Here is a 21,118-nt window from a genome sequence, read left to right on the forward strand (position 1 = left end):
AGGAGTGTCGTTCTGAGGGACAAGCGCAATCCTTGAGCGTGCAGGGCCAGCGCCAGGACACGGCAGCTATCTATTTATTTTTTGCGCGCCTCTGTTGATCTGGGGGGGAGGTTGGGTGACTCCGGATATTGGGGTGCAGTTTCCCATGGGGAATGCTGTGTGTAGCTACCGCTGAGCTCAGCACGGTCTGGACACGGCACTTGGGGGGGCACACAGCCCATGATGGACGTTCTCCCTCCAGCCCCCTCCATCACATGGTGACGTCAGTGCCGCTCCTCTCCCTTTTCTTGAGGGATACTGGAGAGACAGAGGTGAATGCCAGCCCTGTCCAAGGTCACGCAGATAGCAAGAGGACATGGGAAGAGGCTGGCCTGGCCCCCTCGTGCTGCTCTGAGCTTCTGCAGCCCGGGGCCCAGGCTCCTTTCATGCTCGTAGCGCTCACGATGATCCTGCAGAAACCCTGCCCGCGGCCCTGTGCCAGCTCGTCCGTGGGACACAGGGGCCTTTCCGTGGCCATCGCGGAAGCTCAGAGGGCTTCGGTTTACCTGAGCCTGCTAGCGTGTGATCCATACCCACTGGCTGTGCAGGGGTCTCAAGCTATGGCAAAAACGTGACTTTATTGAGGTGGTTCTTCTTTACCACGTGAATGAGACCACGTTTGCATAATCTGCCTAAAAGAAACTTGTTAAAAAGTGAGACTCATTGTTACCCAAGCAGTCCAAATTATTCGATGCTCTGGCATATTTTCAAAATGTGCAAAGGTCCAATATCCTCCTGTTGTAGGAGACAGGAAAGTGACCCGGAGGTGTAAGATTCCGGTTTATGTGGAGTTGACCAAGGCACTGGGCCCAAGAGGTCTGCAGGGACTTCTCCTCGTGCTGGTGCGGTAGGTAGGTCTAAGGGCCTCGGATGGGCCTTCATGGGGGAGGAGCGGTAACTTCTTTCTCGCAAACTTCTCTCTCTCTGTCGATTGCATACCAAAGTTATCATATCAGTAGGGAATTCTGTGTGTGGTTTTGTCATGAGGAGAGGCAATCAGGGGGATTTGTCCCTTGATCTTCCCCAGAGAGGTGGATCCCTTCCCAGGACAAAGGGCAGGTAAACAGAAGCTCCAAAATGCATGTGACCTTGCAGTGCCCAGTTTACGGCTCCTGCTGGGGTGGTGACACACCTGGGAGGGGCGTGGCAGAGTTAGTGGGACGGTGACCCCATCAGCATGAGAGAAGGGGGCGCACTCGAATCCTGAAATGTTGGCAGGCTCGAGTTGCTGGTGGTACCCAGCCCAAGCCTGCGGGCTGAGACTGTCCCCTGAAATTGTTTGGGGGGGGGTGTCTACAACTTACAGGTGGCGGGGACGGAGAAGGTGGCTGGTGGTAGCATCGTCGAGTAGGGGAACACCGGCTTTGGATTCAGACATACCTAGATCGGATTCTCACCCCAATCTACCTGGAAGACTGTAGACAAGTTACACAGTCTCTCAGTGTTTCCCGGTGTTGAATGAAGTTGGTAACTCCGGCCTCGAAGGGACGGCGAGGGGATCTGATGAAATGGTGTCTGTAAAGTGCCCGGCCCATTGCAGAGGCCGCGCAGTGGTGTTCCTGCAGGCCGCCGAGGGGATCAGGGCTGCTCGGCCACTCACTAGCTGGTGACCTCGTGCTGGCTGGTGAACTTGCCCAGCCTCGGCCACTTCGTCTGGAAGACGGGGAGCAAGACCAGCCTCACGGGGCTTTCTCGAGGCTGACACGCGGTTGTGGATGTAGAAAACGATCAGCATTAAAGCACGAAATGCCGCCCGTGTCTGACGGCGATTTCCAGGAGCTCTGAGGCTGGGAAGCAGGGGCGGCTTTGGGAAGCCTGCGGGCAGATGGGGAGGGCCAGGGAGGACCTAAGAGGTGACTATGGAGACAAGTGGCCTTCGGCTAAATGCGATCCCGAGCTGGCTCTGGCTCCTCCACGGGGGCACCCTCCTTCCTGCAAACGTCATTGCTGCCTTCTCCGTGCCCGGCCCTGTGCTCCGAGTCGGAGACTAGTGACTTGTCGCGGGCTGATGTGGACAGTTTAACCCAATCCAGGGGACAGCAGGGTGGGCTCCTGGTTCCCGTCCATCTGTCCAGCTCTGTGCTTAGTCAGCTTAGCCACTTCCTCCAGGTAAGGACACTCTGACCCCTCGCCTGACCCCAGCACATGTCCCGAACCTTGGCCCCTGGCACTCACTCGCCTTCCTGCTGTGTTTCAGCCCCCGCGGTGACTCCTCCTGGGGCTCTTCTTGCCTTGCCTTGCCTCGGGTTCCAGTGTCCCTATTCGCCGCTGCTGAGGGCCAGTCCAGCTTGACCCTCTGCCGTAGCCCTTGTGGCTCGCACTTTGGGGGCTTTTCCTACAACCTTCCATCCTAACAGCCTCTACTGATCATCTCCACTGCTGTCCACTCTCGGGGCTGTGCTACTTGGAGATGCTTTGGGAGGGTGTGATTACTCTCAATCAAGACACTGATGTTGTGTCTTTCGAAAGGGCCCCGGAGTGGCAGAGCTTCCTGGCTGGTGTCCTCAGGGCTCCTGGCAGCACCCCCCCCTTCGTGTGCCCCAGCACTCAGAGTCACAGGGCTAATAGTTGAGGACCGGGATGGAAGCCCTGTCCTCCTGGCTTTCCTGTCTGGCTGCTCCCTGCGCTGGACTGCCGCCCCCCCCCCCCCCGCCCCAGTGCCTCCCGCCACAACTCTCCACCCGCTCCCCAGGCCCAGGCCCCCAGACCCATGAGGCATTTCCTGTGAGCACACTGAGATAAAGTGGGGCCTGGTCCATGGCCCACCGTGCCTCAGTTTTCCTCCAGAGTTGTATGACGCTGCGGGAGAACCCTCGTGGAGTGAGTGGTTCTTGGCTGGCGGTCAGATGAGTTTAAGAATGACGGCATTTTTCTTTACAAGAAATAAAGGAAAAGACTGTCTTGCTAAATCAACAAAGCTGCTTATATTGCTGTTCATTTGGCCAGGCAACTCCTCATTGACTTGTGATGGGTGTTGGCTCTGCCAAACCCATTTTTCACTGCCATCAAGACAATTTATCGTTGAAAGTGTTCAGTACATCCAAGGCCAGGTTGAGGAGCTCACCATCAGCAGGCGGGGAGGGCGGAGGAGATTAGGACAGAAGGGACCTTGGGAGTCTCAGACCCCAGCCTTTTTACAGATTTACAGACCCCAGCATTTTTACGGAGTGCGCTGAGGCCCCAGCCCCGGGCAAAGAGACTTGCCAGGGCTCCCCGTTGATGCTGTCTGGGGCAGGACAGGAATTCCGGCCAAAGGATTCGGCCCATTGGTGGACACCCCCCCAACGTCCTTTATGAATGATTCTTAAGCAAGATGTAGTCGCTGGTGGCCCCTCCTCAGGAAACATGGAAGGTCTCAGGGGAGAGGATCCCACCGTAGCATCTGCCAGGATGGAGAAGGAACGTGGGGAGCCTCTGCCAGGGCCAGCTCGCTAACCCGGACATCTGCAACGGGGAATTCCCCTCTTAAACAAACAAACAAAACCAAGAAAGATTGGCTTTGAACTTTACGGGGCATCTTTAGGGCATTGCTCATCACAGGGCTGGGGAGGAAGTGATATTCAGTATTCTGTTTGTGGGCAACACAGAATTTAAGCGGCTGGCTCCTTGAGGGAGATGTAAGCTAGAATTTGGCATCGCTCAATCCCTCCTCCCTGGTTTCATCCGCTCCTGGTGTCCCTGAACCAATGGCCCAGCTGGTTGATCTGTTCATACAGGAAGGACTTTCATGGGAACAAGGGGAGACTCATTCTACCTGCTGCTTCAGAGCAGAAGACTCCAACCTCCGCGGGAAGTCACAGCAAGTCACTTTCGGCCCAGCACAAGAGTCCCGTCAGTTGGTCAGTTAGCACCGCCCTGGAGCTGGGAAGGCCGCCTGCGGGGAGCTGGGTGGGGCTCCTTCCACACTGGGTGTCGCCACAGGGATGGCAGGACCATCTGCCCCGGGGGGGCTTTGGGACCACGGCTGCTGTCAGGGGTGGCAGGCTGGACCTGACAGATGACTTGCATGCCTCCTCTGTCTCAGATGCTGGCTGGCTGTCCCTGCTGTCCTCTCTGTGGTTGGGTTACCAAAGCCCACGTCACTCCTGGAGTCAGTTCTGGGTTAAACTGAAGAGAAGGTAAGGACCCTGCACCTCGGGGCACAGTCCGTCTTGTTCACGGTGGCGTCTGTCCCCGCTGGTCTGTGGCAGCCTGCGTACACAGTGCGGTCACCTAAACGTGACACTGCACCAGGACTGGTTATGAGTGGAGGTTTCAGAGCCCGAACTGAGCCAAGAGCGAAGGGGGAGCTTTAGGCTGTCTCAGGGCTGGTTATCCGCTCGCGGCCCAGGTCAGCTGCTGAGGAAAGCCGTCCTGTACCTTCCCTTGTACAGTAGGCAGCGGTCTGTGGCTCGGGGCAGGAGAGAGAGGACAGCGTGTGGACGGTCCTGGCTGGGGCTCAAGAGCGGCACTTGGGGCTGCTGTACCGTGCTCCCAACAATTACTCTGCTCAAGAGTGTAGGTTTATGATTTAAAAAAAATTCAGATTTGGCAACTCCTGCTTGACTCTATATCCCAATCTTCGATTCGTTTAGAGTACTTAAACCTAGTAGGTGTCCCATTTTCCTTAAGCCAATGTGATTTTTCCTCCCAAATCACCAACAGATCAGAAATCTCTGTGCGAACGTTGCCTTGTATTCTTAACTCAAGGAGAGAACGTTCTGCTCACTGTCTGCTGACAGCATCTTCATGCTTCCTTGTGGTTGTCAGTGGGAGATTCAAAAGTACGAGGGTATAGTCTTTGCATCTGCTCTCTGGGGTTAAGATGACCTGTAAATAATGATTCATTCCACTTCATTCATATATATATATATATAGTTGAGATGTAATTCACACATCATAAAATCCACTCCTTTAAAGTGTCTAACACAGTGGTGTTTAGTATATTCATAAAATTGTGCAGTCATCACTACTATCCAATTCCAGAACATTTCCGACATCCTCAATAGAAATCTCATACCTATGAGCAGTCACTCTTCATTCTCTTCCCACCAGGCCCTGGCATCCTGGCAACTAACCTAGTTTCTGGCTGTGGATTTGCTCTATTTCCTAGAAGAAAATCATGCGCTATATGGACTTTTGTGTCTAGTTTCTTTCACTGTGGACGTACCAGCTTCTATTTGCCCGTTCATCAGTTGGTGGACATTTGAGTTGCTTCTACTTTTTGACTATTATGAATCTATTGCTATAAACATTCCTGTATAGGTTTTTGTGTGGACGTATGTTTTCAGTTCTCCTGGGTAGGAATCTTGCCGGAGAATTGCTGGGTCATACGCTAAAGATGTTTAACTTTTTGAGGAAATGCCCAACTGGTTTCCAAAGTGGCTGCACCCTGTACATTCCCACGAGCAACGTGTGAGGGCTCCAGTCTCTCCTCATCCTTCTCAACGCTTTCTATTGTCCATCTTTTTGGTTCGAGGATCCTGGTGGGTGTGAAGGGGTATCTCATTGTGATTCTTCTTTTTTACATCTTTTAAAAAATTAAAAAAATTTTTTTATTTAAATTCAGTTTAGTTAACATATGGTGTATTATTAGTTCAGGGGTGAAATTTAGTGATTCGTCAGTTGCATATAACACCCAGTGCTCATCGTATCAAGTGCCCTCCTCGATGCCCATCCCCCATCATCTCCCTGATGATTAACGCTATTGAGCATCTTTTCACGTGCTTATTGAACTTTTGTATGTTTTCTTTGGAGACATGTCTATTCCGATCCTCAGCCAAGTCCCTCCCACCAAGTCATTTTTGAATTGTAAGTGCTTTTCGATATATTCTGGTACTATATTCTTATCAGATGCGTGATCGGCAAATATCTTCTCCTGGTCCATGGGTTCCCTTTTCATTTTCTTTTTTTTTTTTTTTTTAAAGATTTATTTATTTATTTATTTGACAGAGAGAGAGAGAGAGCCAGCGAGAGAGGGAGCACAAGCAGGGGGAGTGGGAGAGGAAGAAGCAGGCTCCTAGCAGAGGAGCCTGATGTGGGGCTCGCTCCCGGAACGCCGGGATCACGCCCTGAGCCAAAGGCAGACGCTTAACCGCTGTGCCACCCAGGCGCCCCCCCCCTTTTCATTTTGTTGTTGGTGTCCTTTGTCACACAAGTTTTTAATTTTGATGAAGTACAATTTACCTATTTTCAATTTTTTTTTTTTTGCTTGTTTGCACTCTTGCTGTCACATGTGAGAAATCACTGCCCGATACAAGTTCATGGAGACATATAGCTATGTTTTCTTCTAAGAGATTTAAAGTTTTAGCTCTTAACTCTTAGATATTTTTATGCTTAAATTATTAGGCTCAGCTGTGAGAACACTTCCTCCATCTTCAAATATTTTTTATTATATAAAAGAAAAAAGTTAAGACATTAAAATTAAAGACAAAATATATAATTTTACAAAAGAGGAATCAGACTTCAAGACCAATTTTGCAATTTGCTTTATTCATCTAATATATCTGAAACATTTCTCTACGTCACAGTTTTGATTAGAGACACAATGTTCCATGGTTTGGGTACCGACGATTTTTTATTTTGAGAGAAAAAGAGAGAGTGCATGAGCAACGGGAGGGACAGAAGGAGAGGGAGAGAAAGAATCTCAAGCAGACTCCCTGCTGAGCACGGAGTCCAACACTAAGCAGGATCTCATAACCCTGAGATCATGATCTGAGCCAAAATCAAGAGTCAGATGCTCAACTGACTGAGCCCCCCAGGTGCCCCTGGAAACATATGATTTGTTTTATTCTTTATTATTGGTGATTTGGATTATTCTCATCTAAAAAAACAGAAGTAGTACAGCAATGAATGTGTGATAATTTCTTTAGAATAAATTCTCGGAAATAATTTTTAAAGAGTAAAGTCCTATTTCCAGCATCCTAATGGAGCAAGTATAACAGTGGTTCCCTGACAGAGAATATTCTGGAATAAAATGCAGGACAGTTAAGCAGGTAAAAAGAAAATGAACTTGACACTGCTTTCATTTTGGGAAAGTGCCTTCTTGACCTTGTCCAATAGTCACATATTTTCTGTAGGTTTTCATACAATAATACCAAGAACCTTTTCTTTGTTACTAGAGTTATAATTTTAATCACTGTATAATATTCCATTGATTTGATGTGACGTAATTTACTTCTGATGTCTGGATGTTGAATACTTCAGTTGTGTTCAACATTTAACATAAAGAAAATGCCACAGTGAACATATATTTTTAAAGATTTTATTTGTTTATTTTTGTGAGAGGGAGAGAGGGAGTGAGAGAGAACATGAGGGGGGTTGGGGGGGGGTAGAGGGAGAAGCAGACCCCTGCTGAGGAGGAAGCCCTGTGAGGGGTTTGATCCCAGGACCCTGGGATCATGACCTGAGCCAAAGGCAGACGCTTAACCAACTGAGCCACCCAGGCGCCCCTAGAGGAAATGTATTTGTGCATATAGCACTTTTGTTCTTCTGAATCGTTTCCTTAGGGCAGGTTCCCAGCAGACTGATTTCTGGGTCAAATGGTTAGAACATTTTGCGGGTATACATGTGGTTCCATTGCTTCTGGAAAGGGTTGTAACAATTTGCTCTGCCTTCAAGTGTGTGAGGATCCAGTTACCAGGCAAGCACACTTCCACTCCCACAAATGTTTTTAAATGTTTCCACAAAGAGTCCAGGTGAATGGTTCTTGAGTCGGGGGAGGGTAAGGTTACCTTCTATTTTATTGCTACCTTTAATTTTTAAATTTAAATTGAAGAATGATTCTTTGTTCTCCATGTGGACTGCATATTTCTCATGCATCCATTTCTTCTCAGAGAATGAAGTTTCAAAAATTACCTTTAATAAAACAGAATAATGAGGCTATACTGTATTAGAAGGATTGATGCTCACGGTCTCTGAATTGTGAAATGTTTAAAGTGCACAGAGAGACATGACATAGTTTCCAAGTTCAAAAAAGAGTCATCCTATTTTTTTTCCATGCAGTGTTCTTCCAGAGATGAAGATTCTCCTCATTTTATTGTTCTGTAACCATAAATTTGCAACCAGCCCACAGCCTCCCAACCCCTATGTCTATAGATGGCCAACAGTCTCTGCAAATGCGGGTCTCTGGAGATTTCTGAGTGTGACAAGTGTGTCCAGTTTCTCAGTTATTGTGGCAAATTCCTTCAGCTGCCTGGGTTCTCATCCCTGAGGGAAGTGGATTCATCTAGTACATGTGTGCCCATCTCAGCCACGATGGGGGGACTCAACACCCAAGACCTTTGATGAGAATCCACTGCTGTCCTGAGAGCTCTTGGGGTCTAGAATGTTCTGTCAGTCATTTCCAATTAAGCCGGGCTTGGGGCAGGTTTGGCCCAGGACGGTGTTTGTGCTCCGAACCTCAGAAGCAGGACACCTGCTCTCCCGTGGTCACCGTGGGACCCTCCCACCAAGTCAGGGCGCTTTGGCCACGAGAAGGTTTGTTGGGTTGGGAGGAGAAGGAGGAGTCCCGCTCCTGGGGGAACTTTGTAAGAAAGGAGGAGGCTTTCTTGGAAAGTTAATAACAGCGAGGGGCAGTCTCCGCTGTCCGTGGAAGCCGGTGCGAAGAACCAGCATGGGTTTGGTCCCTGATGTTGCTTCCTTTGGTTGTTCAAAGGGCCCAGATCCTCGGCCTCTGTTTGGAGGCATGGGTAGAGGGTGGTCCCAGCCCCAGGAGTTTGGATTCTGATCGGTCCTGCAGACCAGATTGAGGAAGAAAGCTTTTCACCTGGAAACACGAAGGTAGCCCTGCCCCTGGGATTGGTCCCCGTGAGAGTGGCATCTGCCTGGGAGACAGCAGGTTTCCGGGCCGGGGTGCTGCGTGTGCACCTCCTCTCTCTCATCCTGCCTCCCACCTGGGCACCTGCGTCTGTCTGAGCCCAGGCCCTCCCTGCTGCCCCGCGTGGACTTGAACTCTGGCTTCCCCAACGTGGTCTGCCTCGGGAGCACTCGCAGCCCAGTGCCAGACTCTCGGACCCCTGCCCCCCACACTGTGGAGGCGGGGAATGGGGTCCTTTCTGGTTCTTCCTCCGGAGTGGAAAAGAGCAGGATGTGTTTTCCTGCAAACCAGCTCACCTGTGTGCAGGGGATGCCTCAGTGGATTCTCCTCACCCACAGTGATGGGAGCAGGGACCCAGAGCCTGAGATGGGCTCCTGGGAAGGCTGCCAGGAGGAGGCAGACACAACATTGCGGGGAGAGTTGACTTGTCTCTAGAGTCGCACCCTCATATCTTGCAGATGGCACCACGGCCCTGGCTGTCTCCCAAATTGGAGATGACCGAAGCCCCACATCCTGCCGCTGACCCCGTCCTGGATATGTCTGTCTCACGACACCTCTGCCTGCCCCTCTCGTTCTGCTCCCACTCCCGGGTTCAGGCCTTCATCGGATATTGTATAGGGATCCCCTGCTCAATGAAAGATGTACATTAGTACTTTTCTTGTTAACTGAAAGAAATCAGAAGAGCAGAGCGAGAGTGGCCCCACCAAGTGCCTTCCCCAGGACCCACACTCGGCGTCTCAGCGTCCAGCCTCCAGAGCTTGGAACTGTGTCTGTGAGCATCTGTGATTTATCTTGATTTATTTTGTGCATCTGTTTGCAAGATGTGTTCTAAGGTATCAGAAAAGCCTAAGAGAGGTGATTTTTGGGGTCTGGGAACCCTCAACAATTTTTCCTTATCAATTAATGGTAATCGCTTCTTTGCTTTATGCCATTTTGGCTTATGAACGTTTTCATAGGAGCGCTCTACTTTTGGATAGCAGGGCAAAGCTGTATCTCCACTGTGTTTTGTGTATTGTACGCTGGTCTTACATAGTCTACTCCCGTGTATCGTAGGTTCATGGCATGTTGTATATCCATGGTACGCTGTGCACTGAGCTGCCTCGCCTGCTGGTCGCTCCTCCAGGTCCTTAAGCTCCTCCATGTGTCGACTGTCTCACACCCCAGGCTCACCAGGGATGCTTTCTCTGCCAGGAGCTGCTGCAGGTCCTTTCTGGAAATGGGGACTAGCGATTACACAGCACGTGGTGGTCACAGAGTGCCTTGGTGGACGCAAGCCCATTCTCCTGACCGTTGTCCGAGGGAAGTCTGGTTCGTGTCCAAAGTGGCCTGACTGCGTGGAACAACTGGAACAGGGTCCCACAGCTCCGGTGAGGCGGGCTGGGGTCTGACCCACTCTTCCGCGGCCAGAGCCAAGGGAGCGCATGCCCTTGGGAGTCACTGATAGGTCTGCGTTCTTGCCCCTGACTAGGGAATCAGATTTGTCTCTGTGCCCCTCACTGCTCTGCTAATTGTGCTTGGTCTTCATGGGCCTGTGGTCGGCTATGGGGACTTTGCTCTGACCTTGATTCGCCGTGTGGTTTATCTCAGTTGATTCTCGCTTTGGCTCTGCTGTTCTCAGGCTGGGGCATCCTTGATGGTCCTCTCCAGGCCTTGGCAACCTGCCAACGTGCTAGGGCACAGGGGCCATTTCTCTGACCCCCTGTCCTGCTGTGCAGTGACCTCCCACTTGGAGATGGACGCCCCAACCCCTCCACCTGCGCCTCCCTTCAACACATCACACGCACAACAGTTGTCAAGCGCACATCACACACTCTTCATGCACGCGATTGTTCATAGTGTCCCGCACACATGCTTACACACGCGCCGCACACGCGCTCACATGTGGCCACACACCATGTGATGCACCAGGGCTCGCGTGCACATGGTCCACACTTTCACACACGCTCTCTTACCTTCTGGTCGCAAATTGGCCCAGGACGCAAGGGGTCCCCCCGTCTGCTCCAAGGGCAGCCTCTGCAACCCGGGTCCAGAGTCAGCCCCGCTGTGCCCTCTTCTCCGTGGCCCAGGGGTTCCAAGTGCCAGCTGTGTCTCAAGTAGCCAGACAATTTCCCTAGGAGACTGATAACCGCGTGCCAAGACATCCGTGTCTTCTGGGTGAGGGAGAGAAGGAGAGAAGGAGGGAGGAGCGCGGGCAGCACTTGGGCGATGCTGATGGCAGGGCCTGAGGTTCCCGTGAGCAAATTTAACACTTAGGCTCGTAGTTGGGCGAATGTCCCCCACCCCCGCATGCCTCCTCTGGTTAATCAGAAGCGTTTAATTTCCTTTTCCTTATCGAATATTGCAATTTCTAGACACATGAGTGCATGTAGTTTGACCAGGGTGTTAGTGTGTGTCCATCTCGGAGTGTGTGTCTCTGGGTGAGGTGTATGTGTCTGCCTGTGTGCATTTGTCTGTGTGTGTGTTTGGCCTTGTGCCAGCATTATTTGGGAGATTCTAGGGTGTAGGACGCCTAATGGAAAAGTTCCTGGGGAACACTGTGGAATACCTCTGAGTTCTGGAGTCGTGGTGTGAAAGGTTTACCCCTTTCTTGAGACTCATACTTCACAGTTCTGACTTGGTCTGTGATGATCTAGAATTGGCCATGGGCCCTAGAATGTGGTTGAGGGCGACTGTCCTATCCCTCTCTGTCCCCCTCCCCATCCCTCCTCTCCCCCCACTGTGAGGAGTCTGGGGGCTGCAGTGGGAGCTCCTGCTGAGCTAGGGGGTGAGTCATGCTGAAGACTTGGCCTGGAGAGGAGACAAAGGGCCAGTCCCCAGGGAGGAGGCTGGAGCGGGTCTGCAAGTGGGGCATGGAGCCAGGCATCTGGGCTGCAGTCCCCTGCACAGGGACTGTTCAAGGAGCCAGGAGCATGAGGGGGGTCTCTGCGCAGCCCTGGGGCGGAGTGGGGAGGAGTGGGAAGCGGGTCAGTGGGTGTCGGGCGGCATCCTCACTGCCAGACTGCTGTCCGCACCACAGCAGAGGGCCGGACAGAGCCTCTCCCGGGGAAAATCCAGCCCAGGAGCAGGCGCAGGGAGAGGCTGCAGAGTCAGCTTGGCCTTCCCAACCTGGGCTATGTGCTGCTGCTCCCTACAGCGTGCTGGAGAAAAGGGCACTTGGAAACCGCTTGTCCTGGAAAGGATGAGAATTAGCCTCGAGTCCTCTCGAATTGGCTTGCTGGCCGAATGACTCATCCAGAGCAGATATGGGTGAGGAGAGAAGGGACGCGTGCAAGGGGAAGTTTCTGATGTTGGGGGTGAGCTTTCCTCAAACAGGACCACGCTTACCAACCCAAGTTTGTAACCCGGTGGGGGCACGTATGGCAGAGTGTCTTGGAAGGCAGAGTGCTGACCATGTTGTAAGGGACTCTGGTGACCAGTTCTAGAGCTGGTGGTGGTGTTGCCTGGAGTGTGACAAGTGAGCACAGCAGGGACTCATTCTTAGGCCCCGGGCTGTCTGATGACAGCTGATGGCTCCATGACTCACACCCTTTATGCTTTCTGCTCATTTTCATATTAGTACCTACATGTCCTTCCAAGGCAAACACATTTGTTATGAAGAGAAAAAACAAACCACTTGTTATTTACTATTTAATGTTCTTTCTCGTATGTGAAAACTCAGGTGCATATGGACAAGAATCATTTGAATAAAGAGAAACATTAATTTTTATTAAGGAATGGGCTGCAGGGCAACTTTAGTCTTGGATGCTCATTGTATTCTTTTATTGTATTGTTTTTTCAATAAGATAACATCATGAAAAATAAAGATTTATTTTTATGGTGTGTTTTTTCAAGGGTTTTCATTGGACAGAGAAAGAGTTTTCATCAGGTACAGTTATTCAGAAAGGGAGAAGACCACATTATAGCTTGGACTATAAATGACATCTTTTGAAACCTTAAAAAGGGGAAAAAGCCATCGCAAAATGTCTTACTTTGGCGGGTAGATCTACTTTTGGCCCATCTCTGACCCTTGTTTGCAGGACAGCGTCTTCTTGCTGTGAACAAACATGGCCTCCGAGTCCTGACACTTCCGAGCTCCTGGCTCAGCTGAGGTGTTCTTCTGTGAGGAAAAGGCGTTAAGGGCGCTTTGGAAAGAGCCGTGGGGCTCTCTGACCTGCTGCAGAGGAGGGGCTGGCCCAGCTTGGCACCCCACTCCATCTGGCCTTGTCCAAGGACCCAGCCCACTTGGGAGCCGCCCGGTGAGTGCAGCCTACCAGACGCGTGTCCTCGGAGCTGGCAGGACACAGAAGCGTGGACACATTCTGCGCATGGCAGGAACCTGTCCCTAAAGTCATAGCCACATCGTTATTTATTGAGAAGGAAAGGGAAATTTATTATCTTCTCCAAGTACCTGCTATGGCCATTTTTGGTCAAGTGTGCCATGACCTGGGGTCAAGCTTTCCCTGGGGTGGGGTGGGAGGGCAGGTGGAAGTGGGCATTGAGGAGGAAAGGAGAAAGACATTGAGACTGCTCTCTTTTTTCAAGGTGATGCATTGATCAGGATTTACCGTGGACAAGAACCAGTGCTTGAACGGATAGGAGTGAACTTTACTGAGGGATGGACATGTGTGTGTTGGTGTTTGCACATGTGTATGAGACACACAGCCTATGGCTTCCTCTTCTAAGGACTTTTAATCTACTTTTAGAATGGGGGCAGCCACTGATGGCTCAAAGAAGAGATAAAAAACAAGGAGGTTTATTAGTTTGCTAGCACTGCCTTAACGGCATACTATGGGCTAGGGGCTTAGACACGGAAATGTATTGTCTCACACTTGTGGGGGCTGGAAGTCCATGATCAAGGTGTCACCAGGGTTGGTCTCTCCTGCGGCCTCTCTCCTTGTCTTGTGGATGGCCACCTTCTCTCTGTGTCCTCACGTGGTCTGTGCGAATCTGTGTCCTAATTTCCTCTTACTGTAAGGACACCAGTCGTATTGGATTAGGGCCCGCTCTGATGACCTCATTTTACCTAAATTACCTCTTGAAAGGTTCTCTCTCCAAATATAGTCACATTCTGAGGGAGTGGGGGTTAGGAGTTTGGGAGGGACACAGTTGTTTTAAACCTCTAACATAGACTAATGGACACAGAGCATCTAGCAGAGATGAGATGTCAATGGGTGTTGTTTCCATTGTTCTCCACTCTGTGCCTTCTGCAGCATCTTGGGATAAATTCTCAGTGTGGGGCAAGACTCGATGGACCACAGGCCCTGCAGTGGTTTGGGATTTCCTTCCTCTGGCCTTCCAATAATTCTCATAGAATTCTCATAGAATTTTTGCTTTTTTCCTCCTTCAGCAGGGCCTGGGAGATGGACCATCATGGATTTTTACTGGGCCTTTAGAGCCCTGTGCATATTTCGGACACCTGCACAAGGTGAGGAGGACCAGTGATCATCAGGAGGGCTGTGGAAGGGAAGCTGAGTGGCTGCCGTAGGCTGAAGTCATTCAGAGGCAAAGCCCAGAAGAGAACGCAGGTCTCTTATCACAGCTCCCGAATCCAGCAGTGCCTGTCCCTTCTGAGAACCATCAATCCCACCTTGCCGGCACCTGATAAGCAGGGAGGCCACTCAGGCATGTGGATGAAGAGAGGCTGTCGCTCAGGATTCAGCCAAGAGCCCTCTTCTCCAGGCTCTGTTCCTGTTACATTCTGCTCCCCACCGGACCCCTTCCATTGACTCTCGGCATCTAATGACGGTCTTTTTTGAATGTGTCTGTCTGTCTGATAACTGGTTATCTGTCTGCCTCAGGGCCTCCACGATGGCAAATTTGCGCATTGCAGCACTCGCCCAGCTGAGTGTGACAGCCCCAGACTTGGTACATATTGTCTATCAGACTGTAACACCCCGAATGCAGGAAAAGAGCTGGGATTCAGCTTTCTGTGGGTGATTCCTAGCATGTTGCTAGGCATAAAGAAAGCTTTCTACATGCTTGTTGAATATGTGAATGAATGAATTCCAGCATGGGATTGTGGATGTGGATGAAACCTAATGCTCCTTTCTTCCGACAAGTGCAGGGATCTCTGCAATGTCCCTGACTGCCTCTTCTTGAATACGGTCAGGGATGAGGCACCCACACACCGAGTAACAATTTCCTTACCGGGAAAAATGGGCACTTAGAAACAATTTCTTTTTTTAAAGATTTATTTACCCATTGAGAGAGAGAGTAAGACCAAGGGGGAAAGGCAGAGGGAGAAGAGAATCTTAAGCAGACTCTGAGCTGAGCGTGGAGCCCAATGCAGGGCTCGATCCCATGACCCCGGGACCACGACCCCAGCAGAAACCAAGAGTCGGATGCCCAACCCTCTGCACCACCACCCAGGCGCCCCTTTAAACAATTTTTTAATAGCTGATGAACTCTGGCTCCTTTTCTTCTATCCCGTGCTCTTAGTTCTGGGCAGGACTTTGGAGGTCTCTCATCCAGGGTTTTATAAAAGGAAGAAAGAAAGTGCCTTCCAAGGTGGGGCAGTGGGGTGGAGTTGTCAGAGATCTTTGGAAAACCCAAAGCACTATTACATATTTTGAAATTTGGAAAACGAGAGAAAACCCTATTATTTTAATGTAAAAACTATTAACAATAAAGGGATGAGAAACTATGAGGGGAGGAATGAGGTGGGGGGAGGAGGTGGTGATCAGGCATGAGGTGGAAACAGATTTCTCAAAGTTTACCTGGTTATATTGTTTTGAGTTTCCAACCACATGAATGTTATTATCCAGGTGGAATGAAGATTACAATGTGAAAAGGACAAGCAGGACAAACAAAACAAAAGAAGACAAATCCTATACTGTTGGGAGGAGAAGACACAATGATTCCGAAGGCCTCCCCACCCAATGTCTTCTGCTCGCCAAAACGGGGTGCCTATGATGAAGGGTAGAGGACACTTGCGTAACTGGCCCCTCTCTCTTGGGGAAGGACGGGAAGCCCAGAGAGGTGGTGTTTCGTCCAGTTACCAGACAACTCGATGCCATTTCTTCTCTTTTCAGATGTCCCGTGTGCAGAGGGGTTTAGTAGAAAACGTTTTGGCCTGAAAATGAAGGTGGGGTTGTTTGTGGACCCCTCCGTTCGAGTTCTCGTGAGTTATTAGCTTGGAGCGGACATCAGGATAGGTGTCTGCTTCTCGGCTATGGAGAGAAACAGTGGAAAGTTGCACTTCTCCACTTCTGTCAACCTAGTCGTACTTCACCAAATGAACAGCCAGTAACTTGGGAATATGTGAAAAGATGCTCCTCTTCACTCATTTATGTTGGCCAGGACGAGCCAGTTTGGCCATCCATCTGCAGGACTGACAAGAGTGTGAAGAAATAGGGTTCTCAAACACTCGTGGTCGTGGTCCCCAGACTTGTGTAAATTGGTCCAGATTTAATTTTCTTTGGTGGCGATATTACGTTCAATATCCATATCATAAGTGAGTATATTTTGAGGCTTCCATTTCTAATTCTGGAGATTTATCCTGCAAATAGACTCTGGCAATGCGAGCAAAGGCGGGTGAGCAAGGTTGTTCACTTACAGCAAGACTCGTAATGTGATAAACTAGAAGCTTGGTAGGTAAATTACGATACATCATATAACGGAATATTATACTGCCCTCAAAATGAGTAAGGCACATTTTGTGTGGAAAATAGGACACGGGGGGGGGGTGTGCCTGGGTAGCACAGCGGTTAAGCGTCTGCCTTCGGCTCAGGGCGTGATCCTGGTGTTACGGGATCGAGCCCCACATCAGGCTCCTCCGCTATGAGCCTGCTTCTTCCTCTCCCACTCCCCCTGCTTGTGTTCCCTCTCTCGCTGGCTGTCTCTATCTCTGTCGAATAAATAAATAAAATCTTTAAAAAAAAAAAAAGAAAAGAAAATAGGACACGGTACTTGATCTGATTTGAACAAAAAGACAAAAACTTGTGATGATGATATACATTTATTCTTTGCAAAGAGGTATTTATATGTGTTTGTGTAGATGAAAAATTTCTGGGTGGATGTATAGAAGACTATAGACAGTGGTGACATCTGGAGAGTGTGGGGCTCTATGAAATGGGTGGGAAGTTTCCTGGAGATTGTATAACCTGTTGTGGTGACCAAATTTGTTCACTATGGGCACATGCGATTTTCATTTTAAAAAGGCAGCCCTGGGGGCCTGGGTGGCTCAGTCAGTTAAGCACCTGCTTTCGGCTCAGGTCATGATCCCTGAGTCCTTGGGATCGAGCCCTGAGTCAAGCTCCCTGCTCCGTGGGAGTTGGCTTCTCCCTCTCCCTCTACCCCTTCCCCTTGCTTGTGCTCTCTCTCTCTCATGCTCTCTGTCTCAAATAAACAATGAAATCTTAAAAAAAAAAAAAAAGGCAGCCCCTCCTGCCAACAAAAATCTAAGCCCTCATGGGCCCTTGTGAAAATCAGATTGGCTAACTCAGTTCTCAATTCCATAAACTTTGATACGCGCTGATAATGTTCCAGCCGCTGCCTAATGTATGTAAAAATTGCTTCACAAACTGTTAACCACCGTAAAAACCGAGAGCAAACGATTTATTTCTGATAGTACAGCTAATTAACCAAATATTTATAAGAACCAGCTTCCATTTATAAGAAGGAACCTTCCAGAACATCAAGACTCATTGCAAATAAGCAGTCATGGTTATTTTATTAAGTGCTAGATTTTAACAATACAGAATTACAATGTTCAAAAGTACACACATTACAACGCTGTCCAAATGCTTCCAGAAAGCCAGAAAGCAGCATGAAGAAACTTTAGGAGCTGGGAGAGACGGTACCTGTCACAAGGCCTGTGATGGGAGGGAGGGGGAGGCGAGGGAGAGGGGCTACGGGACCTCCATCTGAAGAGCACAGGACAGGCATCCTTTCTCAGGGGAGCCATCCTACCACTTTCATCCTTTGACTCATCCGTGCTATGACCTCTCGGCGAGCAGATGTTTAAAGATGTTGTAAGTGTTCTGTTATTCCATTAGATAACGTCTCTCTGAGCACCGCCACCTCCGACTGCAGTCCTGGGGTAGCGACGCCTGACATCTCCCCGAGCACTCCCCGTGTACCGATGCTATTAGGCAAGTCTCTTTAGCTTAGATTTGTACGGGAGCCAACTGGCCTGACAGCTTTATGTGAGAGCCTCTTGTTGGGTTGTATGAAATGGGCTATAGCGTGTGTCCTCCTGACCCTACGAGGCTGTGACCGGTGCATATCTCAACCTCATCCCCAGAGCAGTGTGATCAACAGATCAATGAGCCAGCTCTCCCATGACTATTCCAAGAAGGTAGGAGAGGATGTGACTTCTTAGAGTCCAAAAGGCACTGCACTCCCCTTTGGGATTTTGCACCGCTGTCCTTCCTCCCCTTCCCTGCAGGAAGCAGTATACGTGGCCCAGATGCAGGAGGGCTACTGAGATCCATCTCACCAGGCAGTGCTCACTGTAGGGAGACAGGCCTGGAGCTGCGAGGCCTGGGCTCAAGCCCCAGCTCTGATGCTTAGTGCTACTAATACCCCGCGTGGTCCATGCGGCCTCTCCGTGCCTTAGTTTTCCATCTGTGAAAGGGGAATAACAATGAGATGGTCCAGTGGCTAGGACAGGCAGAGGGCTCGCACCTGCACCCCCCACACGTGACGTGGTTGTTAAATAAATGGAAGGGGACCAGACTTGGGGAGAGAGGATAAGGAGGGCCTGGAGGCTAGTGGGAGGCCTGGCTACCTTTCTGCCTCTCTCCTTCTCGAGTCTTATTTTGGGTTGCAAGTTCTTTCTGGCTGAACTGTTTTGGAGGCTTTTGACCTGAGGGCCTGTGGGACTCCGTGGGGACTCTGAGAGAGCCAGGGGGGTCAGTGTGGACCCAGAGCAGAGGACGGTGGGGCTTGCTCAAGGCCAGAGGCTCTGAGGGGAGGGGCACAAGGCCACTGGCAGGTGCACCTGGCTTCTGACGGGGCTCTGCCATTGACTAGCTGCCTCGCTGGGTTCTGGTTTCCAAATCTGTAAAATGTGGATGACCTTACACCAAGTCGGTTCAGGGATTAGAGAGATTAGGCATTTAGTGCAGTGTGCCAAACTGGTATTTATCACTGGTCATACTACTGGAACTGGGAGAGATGGGCGGAGCTCAGGATGAAAGCCTGGCTTAGGGGAGGGAACCAGAGGGCCAGAGGCCTTCCCGGATTGTACCTGAGCCCTGCAGCACCCAGGCTTGCTGGCGAGCCCTGCCACAGTTCCGTGGCCCCCAGAGTCAGGGCCTGCGATGCAGCGCTGGCCGCTTTGGGGCCATTTGTCACTGCAGTCCAGGCAGGGTCTGTTGGAGGACACCTTGAGTGACACAGTGAGCTGGGACCCAGGGGACATGGTGGCTCTCGGAGTACAGGGGGCTTGTGCCGTGGAGCTGCCGCTGGGTACATCCCGCTTGGCATCCTTCCAACAGGCAGAGTTTTTAGGGGAAAGCCAGGTTCCCCAGCCCCCACAGGGGGGAGGGGCCCACCCCCCCAGGAAGGCCTGTGGGGGAGGGGAAGCAGAAGTTGGACAGCTCACTTCCTCCCCTCCCTGGTGCGCACTCAGCACGCTGTACTCCTTTGGGTCTTGACTGGGTTCAGCCCAGAGTAAAGACGACAGCCCCAGAGGGTGAAATGTGCCCTTCCAGCTGGGCTGGGTGGATGTCTGGGGTTGTCTGCGGTTCGCACCTGGGCCCCCAGCCCTGGGAGGAGACAGTGCTTCGGGTGCCTTGGGGTGGCCAGGGAGAGGAGGGAACTTGGGACTCAAGTACATTCCCCCTTTGGAATCCTGCGATTCACACAGCATGTTCTAAGCCCACTGTCTGCTCTCAAATCTATCTCATTGCTCTCACTTTAAAGCAAATTTGGGTAAACATGACAAGTTTTTGATCTTCCAAATTCCCCAAATTTGGGGTGGGTTTAAGATTTGTAGCATGCTGTCTTGACCTCTTCTATGACCTGTCTTGGTTTGAAATGAGCTATTTGAGCTCGAGAGAGGTGACCTGACCTGGGACCACCCTCGCTGCCCTTGTGGGGTCCAGCCCCTGGCTGGCATCACCCACTACTCTCTGTCTGGAAGTGACTGGCTGCTCCCCCTGCTCCCACCATGCCCAGGTCTGTCTCCACCCTCTTCCCACCCCCCATGCTGCAGCCCCCTCTCTACCTTGACTCTGCAGACCCTCATTTCCTAAGCTTGTTCTGAGCAAACTAACCAGAAGCCCCTCTGGCTTTGTACCCATTGCTCTGTCTTCTGACTCTGGGCCTGAATCCTGCCTCCTGGACCCCTGGCACGTGATCTCTGTGGCTTGCTCAGATCTTCCCCAGACTCCCCAGGGGGCAAATGTGAGTTCAACTTCAGGAAGAAGCAGGCAAAGCCGAGCCTGACATGCATATGGAGGATGAGCCATTTCTCCCAGGCTCGCCTCTGGTCCCCCGCCTCTGAGAGCTGTCAGCCCCTTTCTTGGAGCCCAGCATCGTCTCCTGCTCTGCCGGCAGCTGAGGGCCGGGCTCCCATTGTGAGCCCAGAGCTGTGCTGAAGAAGGAGTGTGGGAATACCTTATGATCTCACTCATATGTGGAACTTAAGAAACAAAACAAACAAGCAAAGGGAAAAAAGGGAGAGAGACAAACCAAGAAACGGACTCTTAATTACAGAGAACAATCTGATGCTTACCAGAGGGGAGGTGGGTGGAGGTTTGGCTTAAACAGGTGATGGGGATGAAGGAGGGTACTTGTTGTGATGAGCACTGGGTGATGTATGCAAGTGTTGAATCACTATATTGTACACCTGAAACTAATATAACACTGTAGAAAGATAAAAATAGTTATGCTTACAAAAAAATCTAATTCCTCCCCCCCCATACACACACACACACACAAAGAAAAACAGAGGGAAAAAAGAGAAGGGGTGTGGGAACAGACATCTTGAGGAGAAGCTTCTAGAAGTGTCCAGTGCTCTCTGGGGGACCAAGTTCTACAGTCAGTAGCCAGGAATGTAATTGCTTACAGGGCACCTGATTCAACACAGTGACCTTTCCTTCTGTTTCTGAGCAGGATGACTTCTCAAATGTCAACATCTTCAATTGTCACCTAACACCGTGCATGTCAGGTGACTTACAGCCAACTTAGAAGTGGAAATTTCAGACATTTCTGTGTGGTTTGTATAATATTAAAAAAGGATCCTAAAACAAAGTGCAAAAGGCCCCAGAAAACCCAAACTTTCACAGATCCCCAAACCCAGTTGTGCTTCTCCTTCCTTGGGAAAGTGTTGGAGTTTCAAGCTCTTGCTACTGA

At 50.5% G+C, this 21,118-nt stretch overlaps 1 long non-coding RNA gene across 17 annotated transcripts in view; it reads left to right on the forward strand.

Moving 5' to 3' along the window:
- LOC113269572 (uncharacterized) overlaps nucleotides 1-16,710 on the forward strand; it is a 37,819-nt gene extending 21,109 nt beyond the window's left edge. For 3 of the 17 annotated variants that reach the window (XR_008958266.1, XR_008958267.1, XR_008958269.1), the window contains exons 5-9: nucleotides 784-890; nucleotides 1,346-2,148; nucleotides 3,756-3,878; nucleotides 4,064-13,071; nucleotides 14,163-16,710. This is a non-coding gene — a long non-coding RNA (uncharacterized LOC113269572). Of the gene's footprint in view, nucleotides 1-783; nucleotides 13,072-14,162 lie in introns of all 17 variants that reach the window. The other 14 variants (XR_008958258.1, XR_007190808.2, XR_007190806.2 and 11 more) reach the window with 14 other exon arrangements.
- The last annotated feature ends 4,408 nt before the right edge of the window (nucleotides 16,711-21,118 follow it).

Source organism: Ursus arctos, unplaced genomic scaffold (assembly GCF_023065955.2).
Source record: "Ursus arctos isolate Adak ecotype North America unplaced genomic scaffold, UrsArc2.0 scaffold_8, whole genome shotgun sequence".
Taxonomy (NCBI): Eukaryota; Metazoa; Chordata; class Mammalia; order Carnivora; family Ursidae; genus Ursus; species Ursus arctos.